Below are 22,561 nucleotides of genomic sequence, written 5' to 3'. Positions count from 1 at the left end.
GACCATTCCCTTCAAATATGTATACAAATAAATAAAATAATTTTAATTGGTGTTAATAGTTAGTTAAAAAGGTATTATTGAATAATTAAAAATTATAAGATATTTAGTAATTCAAATGGAAGTTAGTTATATAAAGGACCTTTCTTTTAATATATGTATAAATTATATGTATATATATAAATACATAAATATATAAAGTAATATTAATAGGATGTTAAGATAATAGTTAGTTAGAATTAATAAATACATATAGAATGAGAAAATAATATTAAGTTAAATTAAATATCTAATGTTAAATTAACCTTAAAAAAATAATAAATAAATAACTTATCCAAAAATAAATAAATAACTTATCCAAAAAAAAAATTAATTAATTAAGAACGAAGTTGGTTATAAAAGGTACTAATATTCTAAAAATATCAGAAAAATAATTGTATATGTTAAATTAATTTAATAATGTCTAAAATAAATAAATAAATTAGAGGAGCAAAAAAAAAAAAAACGAGGAGGGGGGCGGAAAAAACGACTAGGAAGAGAGTGTTGGGACCCAACACCTACTGATTTTCCAGCCATCCTCTCTATTGAGATTGCTTGGCCTCTTTTCAATCTCAAGAGCTTCCCTAAATTTCCAATGATGGAACTGTGAAACTCTAGCAATAACCCTAGCCTCCTCAATACAAACATCATGATTGGTTTTTTCTGCATGTTCAGTTAAAGCAGAAGACTTTTCTCTCCTATGCTTAAGGTCAGATATGTGCTCACTAATCCTTTGATTAATGGAGCGACTAGTCTCACCAATATAGGGGGTCCCACAGGCACAAGGGATAATATATACCCCTTTCATATCTTTAGGGTCAATGGGATCCTTCACTGATCTGAGGGACATACGAATGGTGTTAAGGGGCCTAAAGGTTATACAGACACTATGCATCTTGAGAATCCTTGCAATATTATCAATGGTCCCCTGAACAAACGGAAGATGGACACCTGGAATCTGTTCCTTCGATTCCCTTTTAGCGAGAGAATTCTTGGCAACTTTAAAGAAAGCCTTCTGAACCATGTATCTACTATAACCATTCTCAACAAAGACATCAAGGAAAATCCCATCTCTTTGACCATTCCCTTATATATTTATGTATTTATATATACATATAATTTATACATATATTAAAAGAAAGGTCCTTTATATAACTACCTTCCATTTGAATTACTAAATATCTTATAATTGTTAATTATTAAATAATACCTTTTTAACTAACTATTAACACCAATTAAAATTATATATATATATATATATATATATATATATATATATATATATATATATATATATATATATATATCTATATATATATATATATATATATATATATATCTATATATATATATATATATATATATATATATATATATATATATATATATATATATATTTTAAGGGAATGGTCACCTAATATAACTAACTTCCATTAAATTATAAAATTTTATGGCCCTGATCCCAAAGTCAAAATTAGCCATTAGTCAAGTTAGCTGTTGGAGGCTCTGCTCAGAGTATTTAACATGCAAAGCTAGATCTGTTTCTTCAACTTGTCCTGACGATGAACCACACTGGTTGGTTCGAAATGTGTCGGCAAATGGTATTTCATGATTAATAGTTCTCGAAAAAAAAGTTTCTCAATCTCCAAAGGACTCAGACATTGCTACTATTTGTCTCCTCTATTGTTCCTTATCATTATTGATGGACTATCGATACAATGATCAAATGCACGTGACCATGGTCTCATTTATGGGTGTACCATAGCAAACAAGGTCCCTATCTACCATTTAATGTTTGTGGAAGACCTTCTCATAATTGGAAAATATGACCCCTTTGAATGGAGGGTGATCTTCAACACCCTCACATATTTTGGACTCACATCAGGCCTTATCGTGAACCATTTAAAATTTAATGTAATTTCAAGTGAGCTGGAAGGAGATGGGACAAAGGATATTTCAAATATCTTCGAGGTTCAAGTCTCACACTTGGACAATGGCTTCACTTACTTGGACTTCTTCGTCAAGCCTAATGGATATAGTAAAAAGGACTGGGACTACCTCTTTGAAAAAATCATTAAGTGACTTAATCAGTGGTCTCATCATTGGATCTCTTTGGGAGGGTGCCTTATTATTGTCAAGTTCGTTCTGCAAAAGAATTCTAAAAACAGAAGATAAATAATGATGATAATATAAAAAAATACACAGATATTTTCCCCTGGATCCCAAAACCGAGACTTCGAGATTGATTTTTCATTATATTCCTTTAAATGTTACAATGCATATATATACATGTGGAAGCATTCATAAACCCTAATCCATTAACCCTGGATTAGAACATAACCATAGTTCCCTTGACTAGATCTACAAAATACCATGGGCGAAAAACCATAATGCCCAAAACCATGTGCAAAACCCATGCACAAAACCATAGGTAGGTCCACCCACCTAATATAGAATCCAAAAAATCATTTTGGGGCGCTCCCTTAGACCTTGTACAAGGGGGACTATTACCCCCCTGAAACCTCCCAATAAGGGGGTTTGTGCCCCCCTTTGTGACTTGCTTACTATGCCTGGTGCAATGAATAGGGTAGGTTATTTCCCCCCTGTGACCCCCCATGCATGCAACTAGTCATGGGAAGAATATAACAAACACCCAACATTCTCCCACTTGTTGTTTCCTTTTCCACACAAGGGGTCACAGGAGACCATAGTCATTGTTCCAACCCTGCAATGCCCATTGTTTCTCTACACCAAGAAAATGTCTCAGTGTTCACAGACTTCGTTAATGCATCTACAACATTCTTCAAAGTGACCAGCCTTAACAACAACACCTTTTTGAACTAAACCATATCCCTCACAAAGTAATACTGAACATCAATGTGCTTTGTCTTTGAATAATAAGCAAGGTTCTTTGCCAAGAAAATTTAACTTTTGCTGTCACAGTCTATCCTTATAGCTAATTGTACTAACCCCATACTTGAACACAGTCTCTACAACCAAACTGCTTCCTTGCTTGCAAGAGTGGTTGCCATGTATTCTGCCTCTATAGTTGAAATTGCCACTACAGACTGTCTCTCACTCATCCAACTGACTGCACCTCCAAATAGCTTAAACACATACCCACTTATAGATATTATTTGATCCATATCTTCAGTCGATTCTGCATCAACAAACCCATGGATGTCCAAAAATCTCGCCAATCCTGATCTTATTTGGTAGCACAAACCATAATCACTAGTGCCACAGAAATACCTGAAAACCCGCTTCATTGTTGTCCTATGCTCCTTCCCCGGTTTTGAAATAAACCTGCTCAATACTCCCACTCCATGTACAATGTATGGTCTAATACATACCATTACATACATTAGATGACCAAATGCACTTGCGTATGGAACACGGGACATGTCCTCTTCCTCTTCTTGTGTCTTGGGACATTGTTTAGCAAATAACTTTACACCTACAGGAATAGGAACCTTCATTGGTTTACAATCCTACAAATAACCTCTGTAGTATTGACTTGACATACTTCCTCTGGTTTAGCTAGAACTTCCTCTTTGCCTGATCTCATTTAATTTCCATTCGCAAAATATAGTTTGTAGCACCAAGATCCTTCATGTCAAATTGGAAGGACAATTGGGTCTTCAAATCCTAGATAATTTCTTTGTGATTTTCCATTAGCAACATATCATCCACAAACAAGACCAGATGAATAACACAACTAGTAATTAATTTAAAACACACACAGTGATATGCTTTTCTTCTGGTGAAGCCAAGTCCCCGTATATATGTATCAAATTCCTGATACCACATCCTTGGTGACTGTTTTAGTCCATACAAAGAAATTTTTAACCTGCATACTAGTTCTTTCTTACCCTTCACCGCAAAACCTTCACGTTACTTCATGTAGATCTCTTCTTCCAGATCCCTGTGAAGAAATGTTGTCTTCATGTCCATATTTTCTACCTCAAAATCAAAAGAAACTGTAGGTTTTAACCCCATACAAAAATTACCTCCATACAAATTCTAAAACACATAAAATAAAAATGCGAGAGCATAACACATAAAACACATATACACATATATTTTCCCCTACATCCAAAAACTGGGACTACCAGCTTGATTTTTCATTATTATCCTTTCAATGTTATAATACATATTTATACATGCTGAAGCATCCAATACCATGGACCGAAAACCATCGCGTCCAAAAACATGTGCGAAAATCATAAACAAAACCATAGGTGTGTCTGCCCATCCTAACATAGGGTCCAAAACCAAAATTTTCCAGGGCACTGCCCCCGACCACATAAAGCAGGGTTACAGGTATGCCTCAAACCCCCTGTGACTGCCCCTCGCTACACAATTGGCGCAAAAAAATTGGGGCTCCGCCCCCCCTCTAACCCCTCGGTTAACTATGTGGACTAGTTGTGGAAAAATATAACACAACCCAACATTCTCCCACTTGTTGTTTTCTTTCCAAAAGGGGCCACAAAAGAGCTTAGTCACTTTTCCAACCTCGAAACGCCCATTGTCTTTATACACCAAGAGAACTTCTCAGAGCTCACAGATTTTGTCAATGCATCTGCAGTATTCTTCAAAGTGTCCACCTTTACTAGCAACACCTTTTTTTCTTCTATCATATTCCTCACAAAGTGATATTGAACATCAATGTGCTTTGTCTTTGAATGATATGCAAGGTTCTTTGCCAAGAAAATTACACTTTGGCTATGACAGTCTATCCTTATAGCTCCCTGTACTAACCCCATACTTGAACACAATCTCTGCAACCAAACTTCTTCCTTGATTGCATGAGTGGCTGCCATGTATTCTGCCTCTGTAGTTGATAGTGCCACTACAGATTGTTTATTACTCATCCAACTGACTGCACCTCCAAACAGGTTAAACACATACCCACTTGTAGATCTTCTCTGATCCAGATCTGCAGCCCAGTCTGCATCAACAAATCCACGAATATCCAACATTTTGTCTAATCCTGATCTTCCTTGGTAGCACAAACCATAATCACTAGTGCCATGCAAATATCTGAAAACCCGCTTCACTATTGTTCAGTGCTCCTTCCGTGGTTTTGACTAAACCTGCTCAATACTCTCACTGCATGTGAAATGTTTGGTCTAGTACAGACCATTGCATACAGCAGGCTACCGACTGCACTTGCATATGGAACAAAAGACATGTCCTCTTCCTCTTCTTGTGGCTTGGGACAATGTTTAGTAGATAACCTCACACCTACAGGAATAGGAACCTTCACCTGTTTACTATCCTGCATATTAAACCTTTTCAGTATTGTCTTGACATACTTCCTGTGGTTTAAATAGTGCTTCTTCCTTGCCTATTCTCTTTTAATTTCCATGCCCAAAATATAGTTTACAGCACAAAGATATTTCATGTCGAATTTGGAGGACAATTGGGTCTTCAAATCCTCGATAATTTCTTTGTCATTTCCAACCAGCAAGATATCATCCACATACAAGACTAGATAAATAACATGGTCACCAATTAATTTAAAACACACACAGTGATCTGCTTTGATTTTGGTGAAGTCAAGTTTCCATATAAATGTATCAAATTTCTAATACCACATCCTTGGTGACTGTTTTAACCCATACAAAGACTTCTTTAACATGCATACCAGTTCTTTCTTACCCTTCACCGCAAATTCTTCAGGTTGCTTCATGTATATTTCCTTTTCCAGATCCCCATGAAGAAATACAATCTTCACACCAATTTGTTCTACCTCAAAATCAAAAGCAGCAACAATAGATAAAAGTAATCTAATATAAGTTACCTTGGCAACAGGAGAAAAAATATCACCAAAATCAATTCCCAACACCTGGGCATAACCTTTTGCTACCAATTGAGCTTTGTATTTCTCCACCTTTCCTTATGCATTTGTCTTCTTCTTGAACACCCATTTGCTGCCAATGGGTTTCCTTCCAGCCGACAACTCCACCAGATCCGAAGCCTCATTTTTGTGCAAAGATGCCATTTCATCAACCATGGCCATTTTCCAGAGTTTTCCATCCTCTGAATCTACTGCTTCCTACAGAGTTCTGGGATCATCGTTAGTAATAGATAAAGAAAAATTTGAATAGAAAGAAGATGGACTATACCTTTCTGGCTAAATTCTTTCTCAAACTGATCTTCTCACACCCAAAGTTTGTGGCTCTTCATCTTCTGATTCCTCCTTTGTTGTATAGTCTGATTCTTCCTCCTTTAGCTCAAACTCTATCTTCGCAGGTTCCTTTGGTTGGACTTCATGTTTAATAACATTTTTTACCTCTATGAACACCACATCTCGGTTGTACAAAACCTTCCGTGTGATTGGGTTCCAAAGCTTATAACCCTTTAAACCATCTTTATACGCAATAAAGATGCACTTTTCACATTTACTATCCAACTTGGTTCATTTCTCCTTTGGAATATGTACATATGCATCACATCCAAATACCCTTATATGTGAAAGAGAGGGTTTCTTACCAGACCATACCTCCTATGGAGTCTTATCCTCCAACGCTGATGAAGGTGACCTGTTGACTAGGTAACATGCAGTATCCTCCGCCTCTGCCCAGAATTCCTATCCTAACCTGACACCATTGAGCATGCTTCTTTCCCTTTCCATCAATGTCTTATTCATTCTTTCTACAACTCCATTTTTTTGAGGTGTATATGGAGTAGTCTTCTGTCATGTTATACCACACTTCTTACATAATTCTTCAAATTCCTTGCCGCAAAACTCTCCACCATTATCTGTCATCAGCACCTTTATCTTCTTCTATGTTTGATTTTCCACAAGAGAGTTAAATTCTTTAAACCTGTCAAAGACTTTAGATTTATTCTTAAGGAAATATATCCATGTATTCCTTGAGAAGTCATCTATAAATGATGCATAGTACATAGACTTACCCACTGATGGAACCTTCACAAGTCCAAACACATCACTCTGCACAAGTTCTAATATCTGTTTCGCCCTCTTACTACCAGAGGGGAAACTCACCTGATTCTACTTCCCATATACACAATTTTCACAGAAATCAAAATCTAGAGAGTTATTACTCATACCTTATACCATACCTTTACCATGTGGTATTCGAAGGCCCTTCTCTCCAATATGTCCAAGCCTTTGATGTGACAACATGGTCTTCTCTCCAGAGACCACTAGATTTTCTGCTCCAGTTTCAGGAATCATAGAATTGTTTCACCCATTAATAACAGTGCTACCTTGCAGCTTGTACAGAGTTCCAATTTGAACTCCTCACATCAATACCAGTGCTACCCGAACCATTTTGCAGGTATCCTTCTCGAACACTATTTTTACACCTGTATCATCTAGCTTACTTACAGAAATCAGATTTCTATCCAATGTAAGAATATGCAGAACATCAGGAAGTGTCCTAACCCTTCCACCTTGCAACTTCAACTTTACTTTTCCGTGACCAATGATTCTAGCCTTCCCATCATCCCCTAAGAAGACATCACCATGATAGTAGTTCTCATACTCACAAAACCACTCTCTATGGGGAGTGAAGTGAAATGATGCACCTGAGACAATCAACCATGCCTCATGATCTACATGTGTACTTGAAGAAGCCAAGTACACATCCCCACCTTCATCTGAGGTGGTTTTCTCCTCTGCAGAAGGAGCATCATCAGATCCCTTTCCTTTATAAGGAAATTTAGATTTACAGTCCCTTATGTAGTGCCCTTCCTTTCCGCATTTCCAGCACACCACCTTTACAGGTTTTCCTAGAGATTTAGATCTTCCACTCGATTAGTTATTTTTGTTTCTGTTTTGGGACCATCCTTATATAGACAAGGCATCACCGTTCTACCTCTCCATATTTTTCCATCTCACCTCCTCCATCAGCAAGGATGAGACTGTTTCATCAAACTGCAAGGTAGTTGCATTGCTACCTATTACAATAACCAGACTATCCCACGAATATGGTAGAAAACACAACAAACTGATGCACTTATCTTCATCTAAAATTTTAATATAAACAGATGCTAACTGACTTGCCATAGTATTAAATGCATTCAGATGCTTTGTCACCGAGTCTCCATCTTTCATCCTCAGGTTATACAACTTTTTTTGCAGGAATAGTTTATTCACTAGAGACATAGATTGGTACAAAGTCTCTAACTTGTACCACAAAGCCTTCGTTGTAGCTTCCCTTGATACATTCAACAATACTAAATCTGAGACACACAATCGTATTGTGCTCTTTTTCTTTCCATCCAAATTCTTCCATTCTTCATTGGACACTTTCGTTGGTTTAGTACCTGGATCTACCACGATCCACTGATCTTTATCCACCAATAGATCCTCCATCTTGAGTTTCCACAACTCAAAACTCTGACCATTAAATTTCTTGATCTCTATCTTTCCACTGCTCACCATATTCTTTCACCACCAAAATCGATCTCGTGGATCTCCCACTGAACAGGGTCTACCACAGGCTTGAGCGAAACCCCTCAGCAACAAAGGCATCCCCTTGAAGCCAAAACTACTCTAATACCAAATGTAGGTTTTAACCTTGTACAAAAATCGCCTGCATACGAATTCTAAGACACATAAAATAAAAATGTGAGAACATAAGACATAAAACACATATACACAGAGATTTTCCCCTGGATCCCAAAACCGGGACTACCAGCTTAATTTTTCATTATGCTCCTTTCAATTTTATAATACATATTTATACATACCGAAGCATCCAATACCATCAACCAAAAACTATCGCGTCCAAAAACATGTACAAAAATCAATCACAAAACCATAGGTGGGTCCGCCCATCCTAACATAGGGTCTAAAACCAAAATTTTTCGAGGCACCACCGTGAACCCATAAAGTGGGATTACGGGTAAGCCTCAAATCCCTTGTGACCCCCCGTCGCTACACAATTGACACAACGAAATGGGGGTTCCGCCCCCCCTCTAGCCCCCCAGTTAACTACATGGGCTAGTCGTGGAAAGAATATAACACAACCCAACAGAAACAAAAAAAAATTAAAGTAATCTAATAGAAGATAGCTTGGCAACAAGAGAAAAAATGTCACCAAAATCGATTCTCGGCGCTCGGGAATAACCTTTTTCTACCAACCAAGCTTTGTATTTATAAACCTTGCCTTATGCATTCATCTTCTTCTTAAACACACATTTTCTTCCAATGGGTTTCCTTCGAGCCAACAACTCGACCAGATCGGAAGCCTAATTTTTGTCCAAATATGCCATTTCATCAACCATGTCCTCTTTCCATACTTTTCCATCCTCTAAATTTGTTGCCTCCGTGATAGTTTTGGGATCATCATTAGTAATAGATAAAGAAAAAGTTGAACAAAAAAAGATGGATTATACCTTTCTGGCTACCTTATTTCTCTAAATTATCTTCTCATGGCTGAAGTTTGTTGCTCTTCGTCTTCTTATTCTTGTTCTACTGTAGCATCTGATTCTTCCTCCTTTAGCTCAAAACTCTATATTAAAATGTTCCTTTGGTAGGAATTCTTGTTTAATAACATATTTAACCTCTATAAACACCACATATAGGTCGCACATAACCTTCCTTGTTTCTCAGTTCCAAAGCTTATAACCTTTTACATGATCCTTATGCCCAATAAAGATGCACCTTTCAGATTTACTATCCATATTCATTCTTTTCTCCTTTAGAACATGTACATATGCATCACATCCAAATACCCTCAGATGTGAAAGAGAGGGTTTCTTACCAATCTATACCTCATGTGGAGACTTATCCTCCAAACACATCACTGTGCACAAACTCTAATATCCCTTTTGCCCTCTTAGCACCAGAGGGGAAACTCACCCGATTATGCTTCCCATATATACACTGTTCACATAAATAAAATTCTAGAGAGAAATTAGACATACCTTCTACCATACCATTATGATAAGGTATTCGAAAGCCATTATCTCCAATATGTCCAAGCCTTTGATTTCATAACATGGTATTTTCTCTAGAGACCACTAGATTTCTTGCTTCACTTTCAAGAACCATAGAACTGGTGCACCCATCAATAACAGTACTACATGTAACCTTGTACAGAGTTATAATACAAACTCCCCAACCATGTTGCAGGTATCTTTCACAAACATTGTTTTTACACCTGCGTCATCCATCTTGCTTACAGAAATCAGATTTCTAGCCAATGTGGGAATATGCAGAACACCCAGTAGTGTTATAATTCTTCTACCTTGCAACTTCAACTTGACTTTTTTTTGTCTGATGTTTCTAGCCTTCTTGTCATCCCCTAAGAAGGCATCAACACCATCATATTTCTCCTACTCGCATAACCACACCCTATGGAGAGTGAAGTGAAAGGATGCACCTGAGTCAATCAGCCATGACTCATGATCTATATGTGTACTTGAAGAAGAAGACAAGTACGCATCCCCACCTTCCTCTGAGGTGGTGTTTCCCTTTGAAGAAGGAGAATCATCTGATCCCTTTACTTTCTTGGGAGCTTTAGATCTACAGTTGCTTTTGAAATGTCTGTCCTTTCCACATTTCCAACATACATTTACAGGTTTTCCTACAGATTTAGATCTCCCACTTGAGGACTTATTTTTATTTTTGTTTTAGGAATGTCCTCGTACAGACAAGGCATATCTATTCTATCTCTTCATATTTTTCTATATCATCTCTTCCGATAGCAAGGATGAGACTATTTCATCAAACTTCAAGGTAGTTGTATTGCTACCTATTGCAACAACTAGACTATGCCATGAATTTGGTAGAGAACATAAAAAGTTGATGCACTTAAATTCTTTTGGAATTCTTATATCAACGGATAACAACTGACTTACTACAATATTAAAGGAATTTATATGCTCTATCACTGAGTCTCCATCCTTCATCCTCATGTTATACAACTTTTTCTGTAGGAAAATTTTTCTCACCAGAGACTTAGATTGGTACAAAGTCCCTAACTTGACCCACAAATCATTCACCATAGCTTCCCCTGATACATTCAACAATACTAAATCTAAGATACACAATCATATTGTTCTCCTTTCCTTCTGATCCAACCTCGCCTAATATTCTGCTAACATTGTCATCGATTTAGTACCAAGATCTACTGTGATCCCCTGATTTTCATCCACCAGTAGATCCTCCATCTTGAGTTTCCACAACTCAAAACATTGACCATTAAATTTGTCGATCTCTATATTTCCACTGCTCGCCATATTATTTCACCACAAGAATTGATCCCGCAAATCTCTCAATGAACAAGGTCTACCATAGGCCTAAGTAAAACCCCTCAACAACAAAGACATCCCCTTGAAGTCGAAACAACTTTGGTATCGAATGTTAGTTTTAACCTTCTACAAAAAATAACTACATACGAATTCTAAAAACAAAAGATAAACAATGAAAAGAATATAAAACAAATACATAGAGGTTCTCCCCTAGATCCCAAAACTGGGACTACCAGATTAATTTTTTGTTAGGTCCCTATAAAACTAGTGATTCCCCCATTACTATTTTCATTGTAGCCATTATTGTTATTATTGTGCCCCTATTCTCTCCATATTGTTATTAGTGTGCCCCATAGAAGCCTACTATTGTTATTGTTGTGCCCTTATATTATTATTGTTATGTTGGATTTGATTATATTGTGACCCCTTAGACTCCTATATATATAAAGGAGGTTTAGTCATTTGTATCATCCAAGAATTGTTCATTTGTGTAATGTAAAGGAGGTTGGCCCCTCGAAGAGGCTGATTTTTAAATCAGCGATCTATCCTTTCTATCTTTTTGTGAGTTGGCTCATAACATTTGGTATCATAGCTTTGGATTCAAGGGTTTCACTGCTCCAACCAAGTCATCGTGGAATTTTCACTACATATATATTTTTTTTTTCTCTGCAATGTTTTAGAAGCTAAAAAAAATTCATTTGAGATGAAATCTTGATTAGCTTTGGGTCCAAATTTCAAATCTTGTTTCACTTGTGATACAAATGCAACAACGGACTTGATGGGATTATAGGTTGGATTCAATATCATTTAAAGTCCATCTTGGTGAAAATTCTCACTGTTTAGGTGTATTTTTCTGTGTAAACAGAGAAACGTATTCCTGGGGATTTCACCCGTGCCATTAGTCCTTTCAGTTTAAAAGTAGGTGGCCACAATACCTTAGAACCTTTTGCAATGATTGTTAAATGCTCAAGAAGGAGATGGAGTGACAGCAGCCGGGAACCAGAGAGCTCGAAGAGGGAAGGAGAAAAGATAGGGCCGGGAGGCTTAAAAGCCATTCAATGGCAACACAAAAGACGGGAAAAACAAAGAAGAGGAGAGCAAGATAAGGGAGAAGACAGAGAGCAAGAGGGAGAGTCTGAGCACTCTCTTAGACTTGAGTATTTCGAGTAAATCCTTGTTGTTTTGTCACTGTTGTGTTGAGACTCTATTCGAGCTCACACTTGTAATCATCTGCTCTTGAAGACATAATATAGAGGTGGACACTAAAATCTAGACCAGGAGACATGGCCAGGAAGTCTGGTGAACTCCTTGATTATTTGTTGTGTTGAAGTGTGTGTCTGTTATGTTTTCTAACTTCTCATTGTCAATACTATTCACAATTTTTTCGATCTGTTGCTCTAAGTAATATAGGAATTCCTGCACATGAGTCTATAATACCTTAATATTGATTTAAGATCTCATTTTTAGATCGAGTGGTATCAGAGCATTTGGTTTTGGTTTTATTAAGGTTAGACAAGCTTGTGGTGGATTTTGAATGCTAACTAGATTAAAGATAAAATTAGAAGAAGGAGAAGTTTTTGAGGCTAATCCAAATATTGGAAGATTCTATTCTCAGAGGAGGATGGCAGAAGAAGCTCCATTCGGATCAGAATCTCAATTTATAGAAATTTGTAAGACACTCTGTTGTGGGGGAAAGTATCCAACTCGGAATGACCCTAACCCACTCTAAGGGTGACAGTTCCTTAGCAACAGCTGAAAGCAAAGCTATCTAAAGTTTCTTCTCTATGACATGCAAGAGATAAAAGGAAGAGATCCACTTACCGATGTCTTGCGCAAATGGTCGATCCAATTTCCTTTGTTTGCCGCTTGCTCCCAGATCCAAGTCTTTTCACGGGCCCAGCTACACGAGATCCTGCGAATAAGACAAGAAAAGGAAACTACAAGAGGCATGCATTCATAATCGATTCAAGGATTAGCATAAATCAAAGACGCAAGTAAGACAATACACCATTGAAACACATGCGAATAGAAGAACCTCAAATGCTTTATTAATATATGGAAGTAAGGTTCAGGCGGTGATACAACCATGAGAGGTCCAATCTAGCATCACCTTCCCGACGGAGAGAAATCTCTTCTTCACCTCCCTCAAGCAATCACCCAATGCTCACAATTGTAAACCAACAGCAATCCTTTGCACTAAATTCCGGCCCTCTAGATCCCATGGGATGAGATCCTTATATAGAGTTTTGGAGTGAAGATAAGTCAGCTTGATGTGTGACTTGTTGTACTCTTCAACTCCAGTTGTTCTTCAGTTCTTCACTCGGAGTTTCTGTCTTCCACTTGGAGTTTTAGAAGCTCTCAACTCATCATTAGGCGAATCTTATCATCAAGTGTCTTTTTAGAAGCTTCCTGGGCATTGGCACTTTGAGAAGCCTTTGTTCTACTTGCTATGCAACGCAGATAGCCTTTGTTGTACCTGCTATGCAGCGCAGATGCCTAGTGGAGCAGCTGCAATGATCCAAAACTGACCTGTTTTTGAGTGTTTTTCAGTGGAGAACTGATTTGCAGTGCTGTGGTTTGCTGACCTTGTTCCTCTAAGGGTAAGAAAAACATGTTTAGGGACTTTGGATCCCTTAGATTATTGACATTTCATGCTCTATGCTGTAAGGCACAAAAATGTCTATAACAGTTGCCCCCTAAAGTATGAGGTCGTTTATCGGGTGAAATGCTTTATTAGGAGGATCCGAAGTTCATTCAATCGCCGGGAGGTGACCTGTAACACAATACAATACAATACATTATCTTTTCATATTTTCTTTTCATGATCTAGCTGATGCGGGCATTTCCCATGATCAGCTTTATAAATACATTTGCCGTACATAAACAGACGATCGTCTGATAAGAGACGGATAATTCTCTGCTTTTAATTATCATCCTTTTAGTAGGATGCTCATCTGCTTCACATGTCTATGTTTTTATCTCCTGAATATATATCGCAGCCCAGATGGATGAAACTAGATCCGGGGTCTTCAAACTTGTCTGATCTTCACTCTAGTACAAGTCGATCCATGTGAGAATTTCTTGAAGTCGAACATGGAAAGACATCGCTTGATTACCAGTCAATAATGTAAACTGTTAACAACCGCGAGAGGAATCACCGATAATGATGATGACCCTCAAGGTACTACAGCACAATTCACGTGGCGTGAATATAGGATCTGACGTCGAACACCACGCAAAGTCTCCCGGTCGAAGGTCATTAATGTATACCTATCGCCGGAAGTGAGAAACTTGCCATTGAGGCATGCAAGCTTCAAAGTACTGAGGGGGTGTTCCTAGATCAACTTCTTGGATAATGAGCTGATGTCGACAAGAAGTGATCCGTCAAAGGAGGGCCTTAATGAATCCCACATCAGTGAGACAGAACGGAGCTAGTGATGATGGTGAAAACGATCTATGAAATATGATTGAGGGTGGCGGTCATGGAAGGATGAAAGGTGATGTATGGTAGTGGATGGGACCCGGTGGACACTTTCTGAATGACATCTCTTGAACATATAACGACACTGATGTGATGGATCGGTAGCATTACCCCATGTATGGATGGTATGGCGAGACCATGGTGAAGGGACCGGTGAATGATAATAACCCAACCCGATATTTACGGAGGCAAAAAGTGTCATGTTCAAGAGCGACTTGCTACCATTAAGCTTTGAGGTTCTTCCCAATTTTTCCCCAGTCATTTCTGACCAGTACCTCTTTATTTTTGTCAAGCTTGAGGAGGATAACATATGCTTGATCTATAACCTGCCCTTCGGGCAAGCCCATCGCTATGTTTTAACGAGCCTAGTGATAGGGAAACTCGTTCTTGTCTAAAGACAAGTTTGTCGCTATCTAATATTTTTAACGAGCCCAGTGACAAAGACAACTCGGTCCTTTTCATTTTTAGAGAGTCTGAAAAGGGTACATAAAGTAGACTCCAGGGGTCCTTTTTCGTCATCTAATCCCTTAAGTCCGAAAAAGTATAAAACAATACAGAAGGGATGAATCTTCGATATCTTTATCGAGCCGAACCAGACAAGCGCTCGATCTTTTTGTGTAATAATCCCTCAGGTCCAAAAAGATTAAAATCTAGAGGAGGGATAGCTCTTCCGGTCCTTTTAACGAGCTGGAAGGCAAAAACTCGGCAAACTTTTCATTTTTTACGAGTCAGTGAAAAGAGCTCAAAGAAGACTCGTATTTTGAGGAACGAGTGATAAACAGGGATAGCAGCAGATTCCAGGTACAGGTTGGAATTTTCCAATCACGGCAGTATTACAAGGATGGCTAAATGGGATCACTCTTCGCAGTTGTTCCTCAAAATAGGTAAACAATCAAGTGGATGTGAATGATCGGCCAAAGGAAAAGTGGAGGTGACGGTGCACAAACACGACCAAGGCTTTTATGGCTAATGAATTTACGGTCTCAAATGGTTATTTACCGGTTCATTTTTTCTGAATGAGCTTGAACACTGGGGGGAAGCCTGCTCACATGTGTGTTTATTTTTTAACGAGCATGAACTCTTGCGAAAACTGCTCGGTTTTGCGTTTATTTTTTAACGAGCATGAACTTTGCCAAAACTGCTCGTTTGATAAGATCAAATTCATATTTTACCATGACTAGCTTTTTCTTTTTCAGAGATAGTACTGTATCATCAATTGCTGCAACAAACTTTGTTAGAAACGGATAACATGAAGTAAAAATACTAATATTCCACTTTGAATTACGTAAAAAGCAATTTAAAAGATGTTTTTACCTCTCATTTTGCCATTTCGTGTGCATTTGGTTTGTTGGAGCTTTGGAGGTGCCTCTTCCTCTTGATTTTTCACCAGCTGATTTCGGGAGATTCTGTGGACGATTTTCAGCGCCGTTTCCACCAGGTAGGAGCTAAACCCTAGCTCTATCTTTTCATGGTCTTATTTCTCAGTTTTATGCTTGTTTTCTTACCCCCATGAGCCCCTGGGGTTTCTCTAGGGCGCTCTGCCATCAACGCAGGTTCCCTATATCAAAACCTGCGTTGGGGTTCTCATTTTCAAAGGCAGTTTTTGCCCCAACGCAAGTGAGACCCTTCCCTACCTGCGTTGGGCGCAGAAAACATCTTGGTTGCACAATTTTTCATGAGATTTTTGCCATTTTCTTTACTGAGTCAGGGATCTTACTCCTCCTCTTGTTTGTTTTGCAGATTTTATTGGAGCAGAATGACTCTTACGTGGCGAGAACGAGAGCATGAAGAGGAGGACATGATTGCCCTCCATGATCCTGTTACCATGAGCGCGTTGCGGAACTGTGGCTTGCTAAAATTCTTCCGGATATCTAGCATGAGGGCACAGATACGTTTACTGCAGTACCTGCTTGATGCTTGGGATCCTGTTAACCAAGCGTTCCAGATTAGGGGCAAGTCCATCCCTTTGACCATAGTGGACATTTACTTCTTGACTGGGTTGTCAAGGCGGGGTGCCCCCATTTCCTTGTCCGGTTCGGCCCGAGGGAGTGATTCTGTGAAAGATTATATCCGTCAGTATTGCAGGGAGGGATCTCAGCCGAGCAGAGACGGCAAGATTTCTATCTGTGATGTCACTGACAGGTCTCTGAGGTCTATTATGTACACGATTTGTAGGATGGCTGGTAGTGCATCCCCTCATGTTGCCAACAGGTCATATGTGCAGCACGCCCTGGAGTGTCTTCAGCCGAAAGTTTTTAACTGGTGTGATGCAGTACTGGTTCAGATGAAAAACCAGTTGACCAAAGTAAAGGACAGGAGACTGAAGAATTTTGGCTTTGGTTCAGTTTTGACTGCCTTCGCTTTGGAGAAGATACCCCTGATGCAACCTCAGTACATTGTTCTCGACTTGCCCTCTCCCACTGAGCCACGCATGCAGAGGTGGGTTGACCACATGGCTAGACATGCGGGTCAATCTAAGATTACTTTTACTGATGCCTTCTTTAGGTGGTTTGAGCGGCAGGATATGGCTTTTTCCGAGTATCCATATATTGGCATGGACTTCCGAGGTGATCCGGATTTGGTACTACCGGATGGCGAGCAATGGGGTGATCTTGGTAAATATTTTGACCTTATCACTGTTTACTGTTTTTATTTATAATGTCTTTGTGCTTTACTCTATCAAGACTCTAATCAAACTCATGTGTGCATGCAGATGTGGGCCCTGTCCGTCCAGCAGTTCGTCCGAGAGCTCCGGCCGCTGCCCCCGCAGGGGAGGCTCCTGGGAGAGCTATTCTCCGTGACCTTGACTTGGCCGAGACTCTTACAGCTGTGCAGGAACATGTCGAGGGTCTTACCCTTGGGATTCCGGATGTACGGATCGACGAGTTGCCTCTACGATTGCAGCGACATACTGTCTTTGTTCCTAGACGATGGTCTCGTCTTCTGCGCATGATTGCACAAGCCGTGGCATGTTATCATGAGCATCACTAGGTTAGGGTGCCCCCCAGCCATTTTTGAGTTTTGGGGTCATATGACCGATTTTGTCTTGGTTACAGAACATTACATGTAAACCGTAAACAGTTATGTATATTTTTGATTTTCGGGGTTTATTCCAGTTTTTATGTGATCCATGTATGAAACATCGATGATGCTTCTCTTTTTATCAATTTTGCAGATGTCTATCTAACACATAGTTTGCTAATGAGTCGGTTAATGTGTTTAAGTTTCTGGAAATGTGTTGATATTGGATAAAATCAAACTGTCTTTCCAAGATTTTAACTCTTAGGAACTTGCGATAAATAGCTGGATTTCGGACAGAGTAGGTACCATTGAGCTGTAGTACCACGAGCTGTGAGTCTAGCCTGACGACTAGCCGGCGTATGCCATGGGTGATGGCATCAGAGAGGAGCTCTATCAACGCGCTATACTCAGCGATATTATTTGTTGATTGACCAATACATACCCCCCTGAAACTCACTAACTCGCGCTTGGGTTAAAAATGGCCCATGCTGCAGAGGATAGGTTCCTCGAACTACGACTCGCTCCGTCAGCATATCCAACCCACGGTTCCAATGGATTTGACATCTGCAATAAGTGTAAAAAGCGGATTACTTAAACCGGAACAAACGCTTTAGCGAAAACAAAAATGTAACAAAAGCATACAGGTTACTATTAGGCATAGTAACGCTTAAGGTACAACCCGTTGCGGGGTTGCGCCAGTGGAACTCCGTCATAATCTACCAACTCGTAGGCACCTTTTGCTAATACACTTTTAACAATATAAGGGCCCATCCATAAGGACTTGAATTTCCCAGCTCCCAATTTATCGGATTCTTGGTCATAAAGCAAGACCAAATCCCCTTCTTAGAAGACACGAGGTTTGACATTTTTGTCGAACTGCGCCTTGACTTGTTTCTTATGGGCTTCGTTAGCCAAAGCGGCATCACGACGGGTTTCATCCAACTGGATTAACTCCAAGAAACGAGCTTCTTCTTCTGAGGTTCCAGGGAGGAGATCAATTGCGAGTTTAAGGGACGAAATTTCACACTGGATTGGTAGGATCGCCTCCAGGCCATACACCAGTTGAAACGGTGTGAACCCAGTGGCATTCCTTACCGATGTTCGGTAGGCCCACAAGGCCGAGTACAAGATCAAATGCCATCTTCTTTTGTGAACCCCCACCATCCTTTGCAGCATGCGCTTCAGGACCTTGTTGATCGCTTCAACTTGTCCGTTAGCTTGCGGATAGTACGGAGTAGAGCTGTCGTGAGACAATCCTAGTTTGGCAGTTAATTCAACCATCATGTGATTGTGAAAATGCGATCCATGATCTGTCACTATGGCCTGTGGCACGCCGAATCTAGCGACCACATGATTAAAAAAGAATAGGGCTGCTGTTTCACCAGTGTTATCCAATGTAGGCATCGCCTCGGCCCATTTGGTAAAATAGTCAACCGCGACTATAATATACCCATGCCCCCCGGTCGAGGTGGGGTTACATTGCATGAAATCGATGCCCCATTTGGCGAAAGGCCCCACAGCTATTATTGGCTGTAAAGGAGCGGGGGGTCTTCTGTTTTTGCTATCAAAAATCTGACATGCATGGCAACTTCTAACTGCGGTTATGCAATCTTTGAACATGGTTGGCCAGAAGTATCCTGCTCGTAAGATTCTTTGTGCTGTAGCATATCCAGATTGATGCCCCCCACAGGTGCCTGAATGACATTCATTTAGGGCTTTTTCGGCTTCCTCATGGGTTAGACACCTTCTCAGGACCGTATCGACACCACGACGGTAAAGCGTATCACCGACGATCATGTAGTCTTTTGCTTGGTATCGAATGCGTTTTCGTTCTGAGTGAGAGGTGTCTGGCCAAAACTTTTGGGTTTGGAGATAAACTATTATATCTCCATACCACTCATCACTTGCTGATATCAGAAACAAACTTTCGTCCACGATTGATTATTTGGACGTTTCATCGTTGTACGATGACGGGAGATCGCATAATAATTCTGCGAAAACTAAAGCTTTCTTTGATTTGGATTTCACAAATTCCAGATCAAACTCTTGAAGGATAGCTATCCACTTTGAATATTTGCCCCCAAGCAACTGTCGCGACAGTATATAAGTCATGGGGTTGCAATCTGACAATACAGTGGTCTTCCTAAAGAGGACATAATGTCGAAATCTTTGAATCGCTTGAACAGCTGCTAATGCCAACTTTTCAACATTTGAATATCTACTTTCCGTATCATTTAAGTTTTTACTTAAATAATATATAGGGTGTTCAATTCCATCAACTTCTTGAACTAAAACCATTGCAATGGTCGTATCTGCTGCAGCCAGATACAGGTTAAAATCCCTTAGATAGTCTGGGGCGTACATTAATGATGCTTTGACTAGCGCTTCTTTCAAAGCATCAAAGGAAGCTTGTGCAACCTGGTCCCAGACGAAAGGTACATCCTTTTTCAGGAGACGGGTATAACCTTTAGCAATTTCTGCGTAATTTGGAATGAACCTCCTCAGAAAGTTTGCTTTCCCTTGGAGTTTCTGAATCTGAAGCAAGTTCGAAGGTGGAGGCAAATTAATGATTGCCTGCACCTTGCAGGGGCCGAGACGAATCCCATCCTTGGAGACTATAAAGCCAAGTAAACGACCAGAACCGACGCAAAACACACATTTGTGCGGATTGAGTCTTATCTTGTAGTGTCGGCAACGTAGAAATATCGCTCTTAAATGATGCGGATGATCAGTCCGCTTTTGCGAATGAGCCGGAAGATCGTCGAGATAAGGTTGAATGATGTTCTTGATGTCATGGAAAGCATAATTCATTGCTCTCTGAAATGTCGCCCCTGCGTTCTTTAAACCAAAGGGTAATTTTCGATAAGCGAATGTGCCCCACGGACAAATAAATGCAGTCTTTGACTGGTCCTGTGGGCGGATATTAATTTGATTATACCCGGAAAATCCGTCCATAAATGAAAAGATTTCACATCCGGCGCATTCATCAATTATCTGGTCGATGAAGGGTGTAGGGTAGTTGTCCTTTGGACAAGCTTGATTTACATCCCTATAATCGACGCACACTCGTATTGTTCCTTGTTTTTTCATAACTGGGACAATATTCGATACCCAATCGGTTAGAGGAACCGGGTAGATGAAACCAGCATGGAGGAGTTTTTCAACTTCTGCCTTAATAGCAACGGCTTTCTTGGGGTGTACCTGCCGAAGCCGTTGTCTTACTGGTTTGACATCAGGATACATTTTAATTTCATGTTCAACGATACTCGAGTCAATGCCTGGCATTTCATCATATGACCAAGCAAAGACATCTCTAAATTCGCGGAAAAGAGCTTTATATATTTCTTGTTCTGAAGGGGAACAACCTTTGCCGACATAAATATTCTCTACAATGTCTGTTTTGGTCGAGATATTTATGGCTATAGTCTCTTCTATATTGGATAGGTTTCTCTCGGAATCCACCGTATTTACAGTATTTGTTAGGAATTCAAATACTGAAGGGTGATACAGGTCGCCTTGAGTATCTTCCTTTGGAAGGGAACGATGGTGGTTATCATCCCATGGTGCCCCCTCAATCATCATTGACTGCAGGATTCCTTCGTCACTTGCATGCACTCGTGACCAAGGATCCAAAGGGGTTCCATATTCTCCTGACCTATCTACCCACATGCTTGACGAGCATTGATTTGGGCTCGCCTCCCATGCCTGAAACATTGATTGCTACAATATTTCGATTGGGCTCGGGTGTAACACCATTGCCCGATCCATGACGACTTTGTCTTTTGCGACCTTCGTGGAAGATATCATGTTGCAGGTAGCCACCAATGGTACATTTCCTATGTACATATGATTTGGTAGCGAGAAAGTCCCCATCATCGTGGGGTCTTTCAACAGGCCTACTCCTATATCTTGAATTGAATGGTCGCTCTCATGGATCATGGGAATGCTTCCCGTAACTTGTGAACCATTAAGGAGGAAGTTCTGTTGGTCGACGACCGTAATCCCTCCTTCAAATGGGAATGCGATCTTCCTAAAATAAGTCGACACTACAGCTGCCATGGCATAAATCCATGGTCTTCCCAGTAGGATGTTGTAATCCAGATTTCCATCTATGACTTCAACATCAATCTCTACTGTTTTTCCACCTAGTTCAACTTTCAAGTTACTTAGGATACCGTAAGGGGTATATGTCCTACCGTCGAAAGCCTTTAGTGTTGTCGAAGATCTCGACAAGGTTGGTGACCCTAGCATTTTCCAGCAGCTCATTGACATAATACATGTCGATGCTCCCTCGTCAATAATTGTTCTGTGAACAGTTTTGTTGAGGGCCTTCACTTGAATCAGGAAAGCCAGCTGAGCTGGTAACTGAGGGTCATACCCTTTGTGATCAAAGGACACAAGATTGGAATCCTTAGGATCAACCCCCCCTATTGCCGATAACAATGCCTGCCTTTGGGATGGACAATTTTGTAGTACTTCTAGAGTCGACATAGCAGATGGCGATTGAGCCAAATCTTCTACTATGTTATAATGTTGCGCCGCTCTGGCACGAGGATTAAACGTCGACTTGTGTACTACACCCTTAGGTGGTTTTATTGTTAATTCTGGCATTATGGGTGGGACAGCTTCTGTCGAAGTTGTTGTCGAACTACTAGGTTGATCTTTACCTTTTTCGTTTGACAGTTGCGGATTCCCATAATCTTTGTTCCTTGTCGAAATCAAAGCATCATTTTGCTGCTTAGAGATCGACAACATCAGCACTTGCGACGGGGAAGCATTTCCACTATC

This window comes from Pinus tabuliformis, chromosome 1_2 (genome assembly GCF_031772625.1).
Source record: "Pinus tabuliformis cultivar Carrire ecotype Pingquan chromosome 1_2, CPIR1, whole genome shotgun sequence".
Lineage (NCBI taxonomy): Eukaryota > Viridiplantae > Streptophyta > Pinopsida > Pinales > Pinaceae > Pinus > Pinus tabuliformis.
This window is presented reverse-complemented; position numbering follows the sequence as displayed.